Source organism: Pogoniulus pusillus, chromosome 23 (assembly GCF_015220805.1).
Source record: "Pogoniulus pusillus isolate bPogPus1 chromosome 23, bPogPus1.pri, whole genome shotgun sequence".
Taxonomy (NCBI): Eukaryota; Metazoa; Chordata; class Aves; order Piciformes; family Lybiidae; genus Pogoniulus; species Pogoniulus pusillus.
In genome coordinates, this window is record NC_087286.1 from 8,516,787 (window position 1) to 8,530,633 (window position 13,847).

At 45.3% G+C, this 13,847-nt stretch overlaps 1 protein-coding gene across 11 annotated transcripts in view; it reads right to left on the reverse strand.

Moving 5' to 3' along the window:
• The window catches only part of KIAA1217 (KIAA1217 ortholog), a 501,320-nt gene that overhangs the window by 427,973 nt on the left and 59,500 nt on the right, over window positions 1–13,847 (reverse strand). For 2 of the 11 annotated variants that reach the window (XM_064162492.1, XM_064162486.1), the window contains exon 1: window positions 8,337–8,435. The exons of the other annotated variants lie outside the window; for them this stretch is intronic. The gene's annotated coding sequence lies outside the window, so the exon portion shown is untranslated. Of the gene's footprint in view, window positions 1–8,336; window positions 8,436–13,847 lie in introns of those variants that run through there. 11 annotated transcript variants of the gene reach the window in all.

Below are 13,847 nucleotides of genomic sequence, written 5' to 3' on the forward strand. Positions count from 1 at the left end.
TGCAGACCACATCTCTTTCTGCTAAAGAACAGAAAGAGATTTGTTTGCAGAGAGTCATGAAGCCATGAAGTAGATTTTGTGGTAAATAAATAAAAATGTTTAAAAAAATAGTAAAGAAAGACTGCATTCATTTAAAAATCCCATATTAGGGAAACAATGTTGGCTTTTTATGGCTATCTCTTCCACACTAGCTGGATTTCAATCATCAATTGTCATTCAGCACCATATCATCTATTTATATCCACTGCCGTCAGCCAACTGCAGATTGCCACACGCTCCTGAAAAGTATGGCCAGGAGCTCAACACAGCTGGCAAATGCAAGCTGGCAAGCTCTTAACCAATTAAAGTCTTTCTAATGACTATACCACCACATGAGAGACTGCTAGGAATGGGGCTGAAGTACAACAATCTTATGGCCATGTTTATAATACAAGGCTCCTTTTTGCTCTGCTGATCCTACAGCAGCATGCTACACCCATCCTCTTGGTCTTTCAGCTGAAGATGCCAGAACAATCCTGGGGGATGTGACAGAGAGCAGTCCTGTAGAAAAGGACTTGGGGGTACTGCTGGACAAGAAGCTGGGCAATGGGGACTTTCAGCCCAGAAGCCAAATCACATCCTGGGCTGTATCAGAAGAAGTGTGGCCAGCAGATGGACAGCAGTGATTCAGCCACTCTGCTCTGAAGAAGCCTCACCTGCAGTGCTGTGTCCATCTATGTGACCTTCAACACAGAAAGGACATGGACTTGATGGATAGGATCCAGAGGAGGGCCATGAAGATGATCAGAGAGCTGGAGCATCTCTTCTACAGACAGAGGGAGTTGGGGTTGGTCAGCCTGAGAAGAGAAGGCTCCAGGAACAGCCTACAGAGGCCTTCCAGTACCTGAAGAGCGCTCCAGGAAAGCTGGGGAGGGATTACTTACAGAGGCATGTAGTACCAGGACAAAGGGCAGTAGTTTGAAACTGTAGTAGGGTAGATTTAGATTGAGCATTTGGAAGAAGTTCTTGACTACAATGGTGATGGAACACTGGAACAGGCTGCCGAGAGAGATGGTGGAAGCCCCATGTGGAGAATTTCAAAGTCAGGTTTGATGGGACTCTAAGCAACCTGATCTAGTTGGGGATGTCTCTACTTACAGCAGGGGGCTAGACAACCTCTAGACGTCCCTTTCAACTCAGGGTATTCTATGATTCTGTGCTCCACATTCCAATTATGTTAAAAGAGGATTATCCATGCTAAAATATGATTTATTAGAACAAATGCTACAATGGAAAGCATTTCCTCCCTAAATGCATAATACATGATCAGCCAGAGTACTAATTGCATCCTCCATGACTAAGTAACAAACATGCATAATCCATCCTTATGGGTATCAAAATGAAGACAAATAATCCTGCTAAACTTTCCAGCAAACATTTCCAAGTCACCTCCACACAAAGTCACAGCAAAAAAGGATAACAAAAATATTTCCTAATCACAGAATTTAGATTCCTGCCAGGCAAAATGCAATTTCAAAAGCAAGACTCATCATTACTAAAGCAATACTCACTCTCAATTTCCTTGACAGTTCATGTTCTATTGGACATGGCCCCCAAAGAACTCTGGAGCCTTTACCTACTATCATCCAAATATCCAACAGTAACTAATTATCGATCTCTGATATGCATGTAGAGGGGATTCTGTTATTCTGATACAGTAGTGCCAGAATCATCCTTAAGGTTGGAAGAGACCTCTAAGATCATCAAGTCCACTCAGTACCTGCATGATCAATAGACCACATCCCGAAGTTCCACATCTACTCATTTTTCTAACACCTCCACTACATCCCAACACCTAACCACTCTTTCAGCAAAGAAATTCTCCCTAATATCCAACCTAAACCTCCCCTGGTGCAGCCTGAGGGCTTCACCTCATCTTGTCATTAGTTACTTGGGAGAAGAGATCAATACCAGCCTCACTACAACCTCCTCTGTGGTTTAAAACAGGAATATTAAGCTAATGATGGGGAGAAGTCACTGCTGCTACATTCACTTTCAAGAACCTTCCTTGGGTATACACAATTAGTTTCTAGAGCAATTAGTAAATGCCTGATTATAAGCAGCCTTCCACATTATGCTGTACATGACACACGAGTTAAGCAACCAGACTGGATTTATGCAGGAGAGTTTCAATGATGGCTTCTAAAGCAAGCACAGAATAAAGCAGCAACATTAGTCACACATTTCATAGCCTGCAACACTTTCTTTTACACTCTAAGAAGACATCACAAACTGAAAGTTAATAAATAAATACTTATTTTTGTCTGATCCCCAGAAAAATCTTCTGAGGCACAGAACTCCAGCTAGAGAGGTCTGTCTGAACTGCACATCCAGAGGTGAGGAACAACAAGAGGCAGTGCATAGCAGCACCAGCTGAGTCTGCCCCATCCACACACCAGGAGGGATCATGGGATGCATGCAGTCCAGAACTTCTAAATCTGAGAAGACTAAGTTGCCTTCTTCCAGAGTGAAGGAGTCCTTTAGCCAGCATCACTAGCAAGGCTTTCTGCTCCAGCCTTGAAAAGCACATGAGCATGAGGACAACAAACACTGAAAGCCCCTCTTGGGATGCAGATCACAACAAAATTGAATAAAAGAGAAGCACTCAAACAGGTAGGCAAACTGAAGAGTAAAATGCAAGAGGCAACGCTCAGAAGGTTTTGTGTATGTTTGGTTTTTTTGTGTTTTTTTTTTTTTTTCCATTTAAGCTGTATCTTTATCCAATACTCATTCCCCTGCACAAAGCTTGTAACAACTCCTTTAGAATTCCACCTCCAAGGAACCCACATTCTTTTCAGCAGTACTGATTGACCAGATGACGACTGGAATCATCGTCCTCAAGATGCTTAACAGCCATCTGGACAATCAGTTCTAGGTGAGCCTGCATGCACAGAGAAGTTGAACAAGATGACCTCCAGAAATCTCCACTTCAGCCATCCTGTGATGCTCTCAAAGTTCTACTGACCTTCCACAATGATACCAGTTCATGTTTCACCACGCACAAAAGGACACATAAAAGTAGCAGCTCCCCCTGCATCTCCTAAGAACACAGAAAACACCCAGTTCAAGGCCTCTTCCAAGATTATCCAGTCCAACTCTCAACCCAGTTTACAGTCAATCCTAAGCCATGTCTCTAAGCACCAGGTCCACAGACTGCTTAAACACCTTCAGGGATGGTGTCTCCACCACTGCCCTGGGCAGACCATTCCAGACCTTCTCTGTGAAGAAGTACTTCCTGGCATCCAGCCTGAACCTCCACTGCTGCAGCTTGGAACTATTTCCTCTGGTCCTGTGGCTGGACACCAAGGAGAAGAGGTTGCCCTCTCCTCATCCTAACTTCCCTTCAGATAGTTCTAGAGAGCAATGAGGTCTCCCCTAGATCTGCAAACTGATTTTAGTCTGCACTGCATTAAAAGAAAAAAGCAAACCACGCATGTCCAAATTGCTCTTTAGAAAGGTGCAGTTTGGAGTCTAATGTAAAAAAGATGCAGAATACTACAGGAGGAAGGAAGAGACAGAAGGGAAGCAGCTACAGTATCAAATACAATAGCTACACTGGATTAAAAGAGCCCACCCATGGTCCACAAGAATTTACAGATGTGCCATTAAATTGCACCAAGCCAAACACTTTATCAAGTGATTTAGAGATATTCCAATGAGGAGTGAAGGGTTTCCTGAGACTTTTCAATGGGGACTTCTTCCATGACGATATTAAGTTGACAGTTGGACTTGACCTAGCAAGCTCTGCTGCTGTTCCTAGCAGAACAATTTTATCATTCTGTGATTCTAAAGGAGAATTTGTTCCCCTTCCCACATTAGAGGAAGATGGAAGAGAAGGAGTAACAACCAATCATTTTAATATTCCTTTAAGCAAAACAAACAAAACCACAACAAACTAAAAAGATATAACCTTTGTCACAAAGAGAGATTTCTGGAGGGACCACTGCACTATCCCAATCCATTCTGCCCCCGCCACAGGCCCTGTTTCTTCTCCTGCCATGACCCACCACCCTGGCACAGATCATGTTATAATATACACCTCAGAGCTAGCAACAAACACCTCAGTGTTTTCCTTCATTACTTCTGGACATGTTTAGAGTTATTTCATTTCACACCGGCTTGGAAAACTACTGTTCCATTATTTAATGAATTCTGAGGCATTTAAGATTACAGCCAGTTCCAGCTTATATTAAATGGAAAATGGAAGAAACACTATTATTCAACTGTGTCCTAAAGTAAATAAATAGGAGCAGTCTTGCATATATAAACTATGGATACAAAGTCCTAGAAATCTTTAGTGAACCCAAATGCACAAACACAAATCACAGAATGGTTTGGGTTGGAAGGGACCTTTAAGATCAACTAATTCCAAGCTCCCTGCCATAGGTATGGGACACCTTCCACTAGACCAGGCTGTCCAAGGCCCTATCCATCCTGGCCTTAAACATTTACAGGGAGGAAGCATCCACAATAAAAAGAAAAAAAAAAAATTCCCAAGCATTACTTGCAAGTCTTCAGCAGATCAAAACCAAGCATCTCACCTTTTTCAGCCAAAAGGATTTAGATGCTTGGTATGACAGAAGAATGAGCTCTTGCACTGCAGCACAGCACATCCAGGACAAAACAACTTCATTTTGCAGAATCAGAGAATCAGCAATAGCTAGCTGGAAAGCACAGTTTTGGAAAAGGCCCAAGTAATTGCAGTGGACTGGCAAGGTCTTCACCTCCAGGTCAGCAATTTACATTCCAGCCAGGCTGTTTATGAGGAAATCAGTTACCACCAACCTCCCTCTGAATGCTCAGGTTGCCAGTGTTGGGGCACTAACGTATGTTGATACCATGACAAACCAGTCACACAGATTGCTTCAGAGGAAGAGCCCAGAACTGAGGTAGTGCACAAAATTAATTAATCAGTTACCAGAAGCCAACTACAGCAACTGAGCTGGGTTTGCAATGTCATTCCTCTCTACAGGCTTCAGCTCCTGCCCACCACCACATCGTCAAATGCAAAACCAGCATAAGGACCAGTGAGCAAAAACATGTCATTCTCCATCAGATGAACTCGTTACAATTTGGTTTAAGTGATGGGTCAAACAAAAAAAGAAAGTCCACGTTTCTCCTCTTTCCCTGCCAGCTAAGATTAGTTCCACCCCACTTTCCCAGTTATTTCTTCAGTTCCCTCCCTCTTGGCCTGCTCTGTGTCCTCTACTTCTTGCTTCAGCTCACTGTCCTTTTTCTTAGGCTGTGGATGGCAAATACAAGACCTTCTCCTCATTGCTTTCTTCACTGCTCCTAACTTCCAATTGTCCTCCACAGACACTGATTAATCAAGATAATTATAAAAATAAACAGGTCTTATCTTTAAAGCTTCTGCATGCATAAAGCAACCTTTAAGCACCAAGGTTCTCAAGTACAAGCCTTTGTCTTTCTCCCATGTGTGAAAATTCTCAGCGTAACAGGGATGCAACAGAACATCACAGGGAGTGGAAACTCAACCACAGATGAGAGTTAGAACAGGAACTAGAACTAAACAACCTCATTTTCAACTCTGCATGAAAGACAAGCTTCAAATTCATTAACTGTCTCCCTTTGCTTACAGCAAGAGGTCACAGCAAATGTCAAGCACAAGAAAGCCTTTCAATTAAGGGCAACCTTACAAAATCCAAACTGTTACCAGCAGCAGTCCAGACGTCATCCTTGCCCCATCAAAACCGCTGCCCAGACAGCAGCTATTACACAAGACTACACCAGAGAGCTGCCAAGCTTTAACCTTCAATGAAGGGAAATTCTCTCAAGAAACTCTTCTGCCACAGCAGAGCATTGTCTTCCTTACACATAGGTCTGAAGAAGAGGCAAGCTAAACGTTTCCCACTTCCTCTTACACCTTAACCCAAATATTACACATACAGAGTAACAGCAGAGCAATTCATCACACAGCAATAGACAGGAAATTGCTATTTCAAGTAGCAAAAAGTAGGTGGACAGCAAGTTAGCTGTTCAGAACACCTGTTTAAAGAACAAAACCAAACAGCAGAAAAAAAACCACACAAAAGAGCAACTACCACTAAACAAAAACTACCAAAAAACCCAAACAAACAAAACACAACTAAAAAAACCCAAACAACAAAAACAACACAAACCACCCTGATGAATAGGAGTACAAAGGCAACCCTTTTATGGAGCAGAAGGAAGCCTATTCCAGAAGAAATTGTTTGTTTTTTAATTAAATGCAGTAGTTTCCTTCAATGGCAGTTTTACTTTTGTACTTTGAACACTTTAGAATACAGAGCTGGTCTGAACTACAGCAAACTGACAAATAGCTTTACAATAACTCATCTGCCATGAAGGAAAAAGACAGTATACATAGTTCCAAGCACAAAAGCATTTTAAAAGCTCAGTATTAAACCTCCTCCTCCTCCTCCTCTAGATTTTCAGTGATCGGTAGATAAAAGTTCTCTATCTCCCCCCAAGGCTGAACTATGACATTGTATAAAATCTTTAGGTCTATACCCATCAATCAGAGATGGTAGAAATAGAATGGAGTTAGAATCAGTTTTTTGGCTGCAGAAAGAGTTGATGCTGCACCCCAGGTACTGTAGGTACCACAATGACCAGCTGCATGCATAGAACTTACTACAGGCATTTAGTTTCGGTGTTAGAAAAGGAATTTGAGATCAGGTTATGCACAGTCAAGGAAAAAGATAAAAAGTTGTTATCACAGAACCAACCAGGTTGGAAGAGACCTCCAAGATCATCCAGTCCAACCTAGCACCCAACCCTATCCAATCAACTAGACCATGGCACTAAGTGCCTCAGCCAGGCTTTGCTTCAACACCTCCAGGGACAGCAACTCCACCATCTCCCCGGGGAAGCCCATTCCAATGCCAATCACTCTCTCTGCCAACAACTTCTTCCTAACATCCAGCCTAGACCTGCCCTGGCACAACTTGAGACTGTGTTCCCTTGTTCTGTTGCTGAATACCTGGGAGAAAAGACTGCCCCCCACCTGGCTACAGCCTCTTATATTTAGCTGGAGATCTTCTAGCCTGGTCATTGTATTTTAATGTCATTCTCAGGGAGACAGATGACACAGACTTCCATGAACTGCATCTGGCTACACGAGGTCACAATACAATAAATAAATAGATCCGTTCAAGTTTGATTTCCACCCTCTAACTTAGAGAAAATCACTTTGCTGAAAGTCTCACAGATTACACCTTCATGTTTGCTATTATGCAATACCTTGTCTAACAGTATCACCATGCTTTCACAACAAGAACAAGCTGCTGTCCATGCAGCCTTTCTGAGCAACTCGAGAGAGATAGAAACTATCAGCGGGTGATTTCCCCGAGCAGTACCCGCCCTCGTATGCGGAGCTCTGAGCAAGGGTTTTTGATGGCATTCAGGACAGAGAAACCACAAGAAATAAAAGTGAATTCATTTATAATTAATCACACAGCACAAAAGTAAAGCGTTACTCTGAAAACCTGACATTGCTGTACTCACAAATACTGGATGCAGGGGCTGAACTTCACCAACCACGGGCAAGCCAAACGCTGATGTTCTCAAAGTTAACAATAGTTTTGCTTTAACTCCAGAAGCGGCAATAAAAATTGACCCGCAGCTGACGGCAGATGATACCTCAGGGCACACACGAGGCAGAGACACGTAAAAAAAACACCCCACTGAGCATCTTCCATCCCTGCGAGGACAGCAAGCTGAGGCTGGGTTCCCTGCTCTCAAAGTGTCCCTAAAGCCACGCTCTCCTCCTTAGAAAAGACCAGGAAAAAAGCTTCCAAATCATGTGCCACACTCTTGAAAGATGGGGTTTTTTTCCCTCCTGAGAGCACAGCAATTCTGTGCAAAGCTTCCGACTACAGCCGGCACATATGACAGGCACACATACACACACCCCTTCAGATTTTAGGAGAAAAAAGCGTTTTTATGGTACTCCATGCTTAGTAATAAGAAACTTCTAAGTTTGACATCGCTGTAAGTTTACTCCCATGCAGAAGGCAGACAGAGGCAGTGGCCACAGGAGCGGCCAGACCAGCCGAAGGATGGATGCGGCTCTGCCGAACCTCTCCGAGACCGGCGGTTGGAGCCTACTTGTGTGAGCCCAGCCGTCCCCCGCCTCCCCAAACCCGGACCCGAGGCTTCTTGCACCGCTCCCCCCGCGGCCGGGGCTCCCCGCTCTGCCCTTCGCGGTCCCGGCAGGCGGCGGCGAGGGCAGCACTGTTAGGAAGCGGGGCACAGACACACATCCCAGCGCCCATCCCCACCCCACTCAGTCCTACCTGCGCACCCAAGGTCATCCCCTTCCCCCTCGAGAAAGCAAACTTCGGGTACCACTCACTTGCGAGGAGCGGAGCTCCGGGATGCGGTGGCTGTGGAGAGCTGGGATGGGAGAGTGGGAGGGATGTGCGGCGCGGAGCCTCCGCCGGTTGCAGTGCGCAGGGCGGGCTGCGCGCTTCTTCCTCCTCCACTACCTCCTCCTGCCAGACGACTTTCACTTCACCTGCAGGCAGCCCGGCTGCGGCGGGGCGGGCGGCTCCCCAGCTCTCCGCGGGACTGCAGTCACTGCCGCAGCGTCCTCCCCGCCCCGCGGGGGGAGCCGGCCCGGCCCGGCGGGCGGGACGCGCAGCCCGGTACAGGCCAGTACAGCCCAGTACGGCGCGGCGCAGCGCAGCCCAGCGGCCGCTCGTCCCTCTGGGGTACGGACCGAGCGCTGCCCTGAGGGTGCCCGCAGCCCCTAACAGGGAAGGGGAGGGAGCTGCAAAGGAAGAGCTCTGGAGTGTCAAGGACCGTCCCGAGCATCTCCGCGGGCGCGGTGGCGACGCGGCCCGACTGCGCGCATTTGCCCCTCCGTTCTGGGATCCGTTCCCCGGCTCGGCTGCAGCTGATGGGTGGGGGTTGTCCCCGTCTCAATCAGCTCCCCGGTGAGGGGCTATAAATATTTATTAAGCATCCTAATGGCTGCAGCAGCCTAAGGGAACAATTTATTGCTGCCACTCCTGTCACTCAGACCTCCCAAAGCTGCCTTACACCGACTTCCCTTGATCTCAGGCACTGGCCCGGCATCGAGGAAGGGGTATCCTATCACAGACAGTTGCCTCAGCATCCCAAACCTTCCCCTTTCGTTTCTAAAGGCAGCCAAGTACTTGCTCGAGTGGTTTCCATCAGGATATATCCATCAGCCGGGAGGTGACCCACCCCTCCTCTTCAGTGGGAGCACAGCATTAGTAGATATGTTTGGACAAATGGGGGGCAAGGGGTTGTGCTCTAATCTAACGGTGAAAAATACCCGAAGTGAGAACCTGAATGCACAGGGAGCCCTGGAAGAAGCAGCTAAACTTGGATGCAGTTAACCCTTTAGAAACAAGGATAAGAAACGACCTGAACTTTCTAAAACTGCATACATGTTTTACAAACACACCAGAGGGTCTCTCTAGGCAGAAAGGAAAACAAGAGAGACAGGTATGAATGGAATGAGATAAACTAAGCAGCCAGGCAGAAAGGGACATGGAGGGTACTGGTAGGTAGTAGCTGAACATGAGCCAGCAGTGTGCCCAGGTGGCCAAGAGAGCCAATGGCATCCTGGCCTGGATCAGGAACAATGTGGCCAGTAGGACAAGGGAGGTTATTCTGCCCCTGGACTCAGCACTGGTCAGGCCACACCTTGAGTACTGTGTCCAGTTCTGGGCTCCTCAATTCAAGAGAGATGTTGAGATATTGGAATATGTCCAGAGAAGGGCAACAAAGCTGGTGAGGGGCCTGGAACACAGCCCTGGTGAATAGAGGCTGAGGGAGCTGGGGGTGTGCTGTCTAAAGAGGAGGCTCAGACCTCATTGCTGTCTACAGCTACCTGGAGGGAGGTTGTAGTCAGGTGGGGTTGGTCTCTTCTCCTAGGCAACCAGCAAAAGAACGAGGGGACAGTCTCAAGTTGTGCTGGGGGCAGTACAGGGTTGATATTAGAAGGAAGTTCTTCACAGAGAGAGTGATTGCCATATCACACAACCACAGAAGGCTAGGGGCCGAAAGGACCTGGAAAGATCATCCAGTCCAATCCCCCTGCCAGAGCAGAATCACCTATACCAGATCACACAGAAATGCATTCAGGCTCCTCAAGCTTGCAATACTTCTCGTAACAGTTGCTATCTTTGTAAATTTTATGTGTCTAAGAAATTTCAGAGGCAAGAGCAGAAAAGATCAAGACAGGCAGCAATGAAAAACTTTGATTAAAAAGGCACAAACTTGGTTTTGTTGGTTTTGATAGAGGATAGCAGTTTCATTTTGCAGGTAATCTTCAGAACTGAACCACACAATATCTGCACCTCTATTTCTCAAACAGCTGACTCTTCTGTTTGGGAAGTGGACAATTTAAGCCTCAACTTTCCGCCATGAAGCATGTAGCGCTGTCTGCTTAAGACACTGGCAACAGGACCACAGCTAGGAAGTTGAGTAACCCCACTTAAACATCACAGAACCATTAAGGTTGGGAAGGACCTCCAAGATCATCAAGCCCAACTGTCAACACCACCATGGTCATTAAACCATGTCCTACTGTGCCATATCCACACATTTGTTGAACAGCTCCAGGCATGGTGACTCCACCACCTCCCTAGGCAGCTTGTTCCAGAGCCTGGTCATTCTTGCAGCAAAGAAATTTTTCCTGGTATCCAACCTAAACCTCCCTTGGTGCAGTTTGAGGACACTTCCTCTCCTATCACTAGTTACTAAGGAGAAGAGACTAACCTCCACCTCACTCCAACCTTCTTTCAGGGAGCTGTGGGAAGCAATGAGGTCTCCCATCAGCCTTCTTTTCTCTGGACTGAGAAGAACATGAGCTAGAAGTGTACCAAAAGATCATTAATGCACATTGTGCTAAACCTCATGCTTGCTAATACAAGTAAATAACTAACTGGCAGTTCGCCCATCTCTGAGGTTTCAGAGTAGGCTTTCCACTGACCATAGGCACACAGAGAGAATGCCTGTGATGGAGATTTGCAATCCAGACTAAGCAGGTAAGACAGGTAAGAAGTGGCAGAGGAAAAAGCTGCACAGAAAGGTGAAATAATTTGACCGAGACCATGCAGAAGGTCTGTAGCAGTGCTGGCTGCAGAGCCAGCATCTCTGATTCAGCAGTCTGTACAACAGTTCCAGTGATGCCAAGCCCTGCCATAGGTGATTATCCGAGCACAGTTCTGAAATCCAAATGTACAAGCTGCGGGTTTAGTATGATCACTCCTTGTCAAAGTATGTTCATTTACTGAGGTTTTCTTCTCAGCCACACCAAGCACTAGCAGCAAAGGTGTTCAGTGCAATTTCATACTGATGTCCCCAAACCAGATTATTTCAACAGAGCTTTGCTCTTTCTTGTTGAATCTGCCTATTTCTTGCTGAACTGCAGAATTAATTAGTTCAGAATGGGTTTTCCAAGCCTTAGTAAACATTATTGCCCCTCCACTGAAGATACTTAGGAAAATATTAATTATTGAATGCCAGGAATAAAAGCAAATATCTTTGCATCTTCCATGGCCTTACAAAAAATATACCATCAGCAACAGCTTAAATCACCATCATGACGTTGGCTACGTCTTTCTAGCTTTGAATTTTTCACTTAAAGTAAGCCTAAGGACTCATTTGTCATCGTGACTTGCAATGTGTCTTGGGCTGTAAGTTCCTACAGTTGAATGTGGTACCAAGTTGAATGCAACTACCAAAAACTGGGGAAACCACAAAGGAAAGTTCGTAATGGGGGTCTGGACTTCAAGATCTCCAGGTCACTTCCAGTTCTCACCTTTCTATGATTCTGTGATTATAATAAACTGACAAAATATCTACTTTTGCATTTAGCAGTATTTCAGATGGCTTCATTCAGAAAGAGCTGAAATTAGCTTCCTTTTCCAAGGAAGCTGTTCAGCCTGGCTGAGACAAAATCTGTCCTTCCAGAAAGGGAAGAAGGAAGCTGTGAGGGACTGAAGAGGCTGCCTTGTAAGCACCAATCTATACACTGCCATGTGCTGTATGAAGAGGCCCTGCTCTGCAAGACCCACAGAGTTCTCAGGTGATTTCTGCTGTCACTGATGCCAGCAGAGCCAAGGTCTCCTGCTATCTCATGAGATGCTCACAAAGCCTTCCCAAGTGAGACTGTCTGAAGGTCTGGGTCCTGCACAGTGACCTCTACAGGGAAAATTACTTCAGCTTACAGGAGAATCCCAGATGTCTGTTAGATTTAGCACTGAACCAAGACCTCTTTTTCTGTTGGCCTGACAAGCAGGTTGCAGACCAAAGCCTTGTAAATATGTACTTACAACAACTTCTTTACACCAGTGGAAGCTGCATTGAAGAAATCCTCATCTGGCATTAATCCAAACCCATTACTAAGCCATTTAAGATATCCTTAAAAAGGAAATACCCAATCTTCACTGAATTCTTGTGAATTAATACCTTACATTGAAACACAGTGTTTCCATCTGCAGACAAAAACTCATTTCTCATGTACTCTTATTGAATTGCAGAATGGCAGGGGTTGGAAGGGACCTCTGGAGAAAGTCAAATTCGACCCACCTGCCAAGGCAAGTTCACCTAGAACAGGTCACATAGGAACACATCCAGGCAGGTTTGGAATGTCTCCAGAGATGGAGACTCCACCACCTCTCTGGGCAGCCTGTTCCAGTGCTCTGTTACCCTTAAAACCAATAAGTTCCTCCTCATGTTTAGATGAAACTTCTTCTGTTCCAGTCTGTGTCTGTCACTGGGCACCACTGAGAAAAAGCCTGGTTCCATCCTCCTGATGCCCACCCTCTAAGTATTTGTATGCATCGATACATTTGTATGCATCCCCTCTCAGTCTTCTCTTTTCCAGAATAAACAGCCCCAGTTCTCTCAGCCTTTCCTCATAAAAGAGATGTTCCATTTTTTTCATCTTTGTAGCCCTTTTCTGTACTCTGTCCATCAAGTCCCTGTCCTCCTTCTGCCAGGGAGCCTAGAACCAGACAGTGTTCCAGATATGACCTCACTGGCAAGCAGAATAAAGGTTTTAGAGATACTAAAAGGAATATTTTCCCCATTCAGGGGGATTTCTCAAAAGGAATCTCTTTTGACCATGACCTTCATATGTAATTACTTGATGACCTATTAGTTGCTACATCCAGCTTCTATCCTAGTTACAAACAGCAAGGTACTGATGTGCAGCTGCTCACAAGTGGAAAGCAGTAAGCAAGGGTTGAGTCAGCTGGAGATACTCCATTTTAAGATAAAGATGTACTATTTGGTATTGTGATGGAGTTCTTATGCGGCTTCATTGTGCTTCACTGAACATCCCATTTACAGGAGAGCTCCCATCCCCAGTCAAACCACAAAAAAATGAAGGAATATTTTGTAGATGTGATAGCCATAAACCTCCTGCATTCACTGATTTTATAGCTCAATTGTCTTCCTGAGACAAAAATTAGGTTGCTTGAAGTCACTATTAGACCTAAAACTGTTCAACAAATACAACACACCTAAATAATGCCTTTTGTCATCCAGAAGTCATGTAAAGGTGTGTGGGGGGAAACAACCAAACACAAAAAACTTTCTGAAAGTTTTAGCAACCTACAAAAGCAAAGAAAAACCTGACACTATTTTCATACTTTCAATCATCTGTATCCCACTTTGTATTCACCTGCAAAGCAGCACCTAACTCTTGTGAGTGACAACCAAGGACACTCTCTTGATCTTTGAGTCTGTGCAGTGATACTCATGCTGGGCAATAGAGTACTTCAAGGTGCCTGAACAGATTCAATTCAGGCTTGTGTTACTGC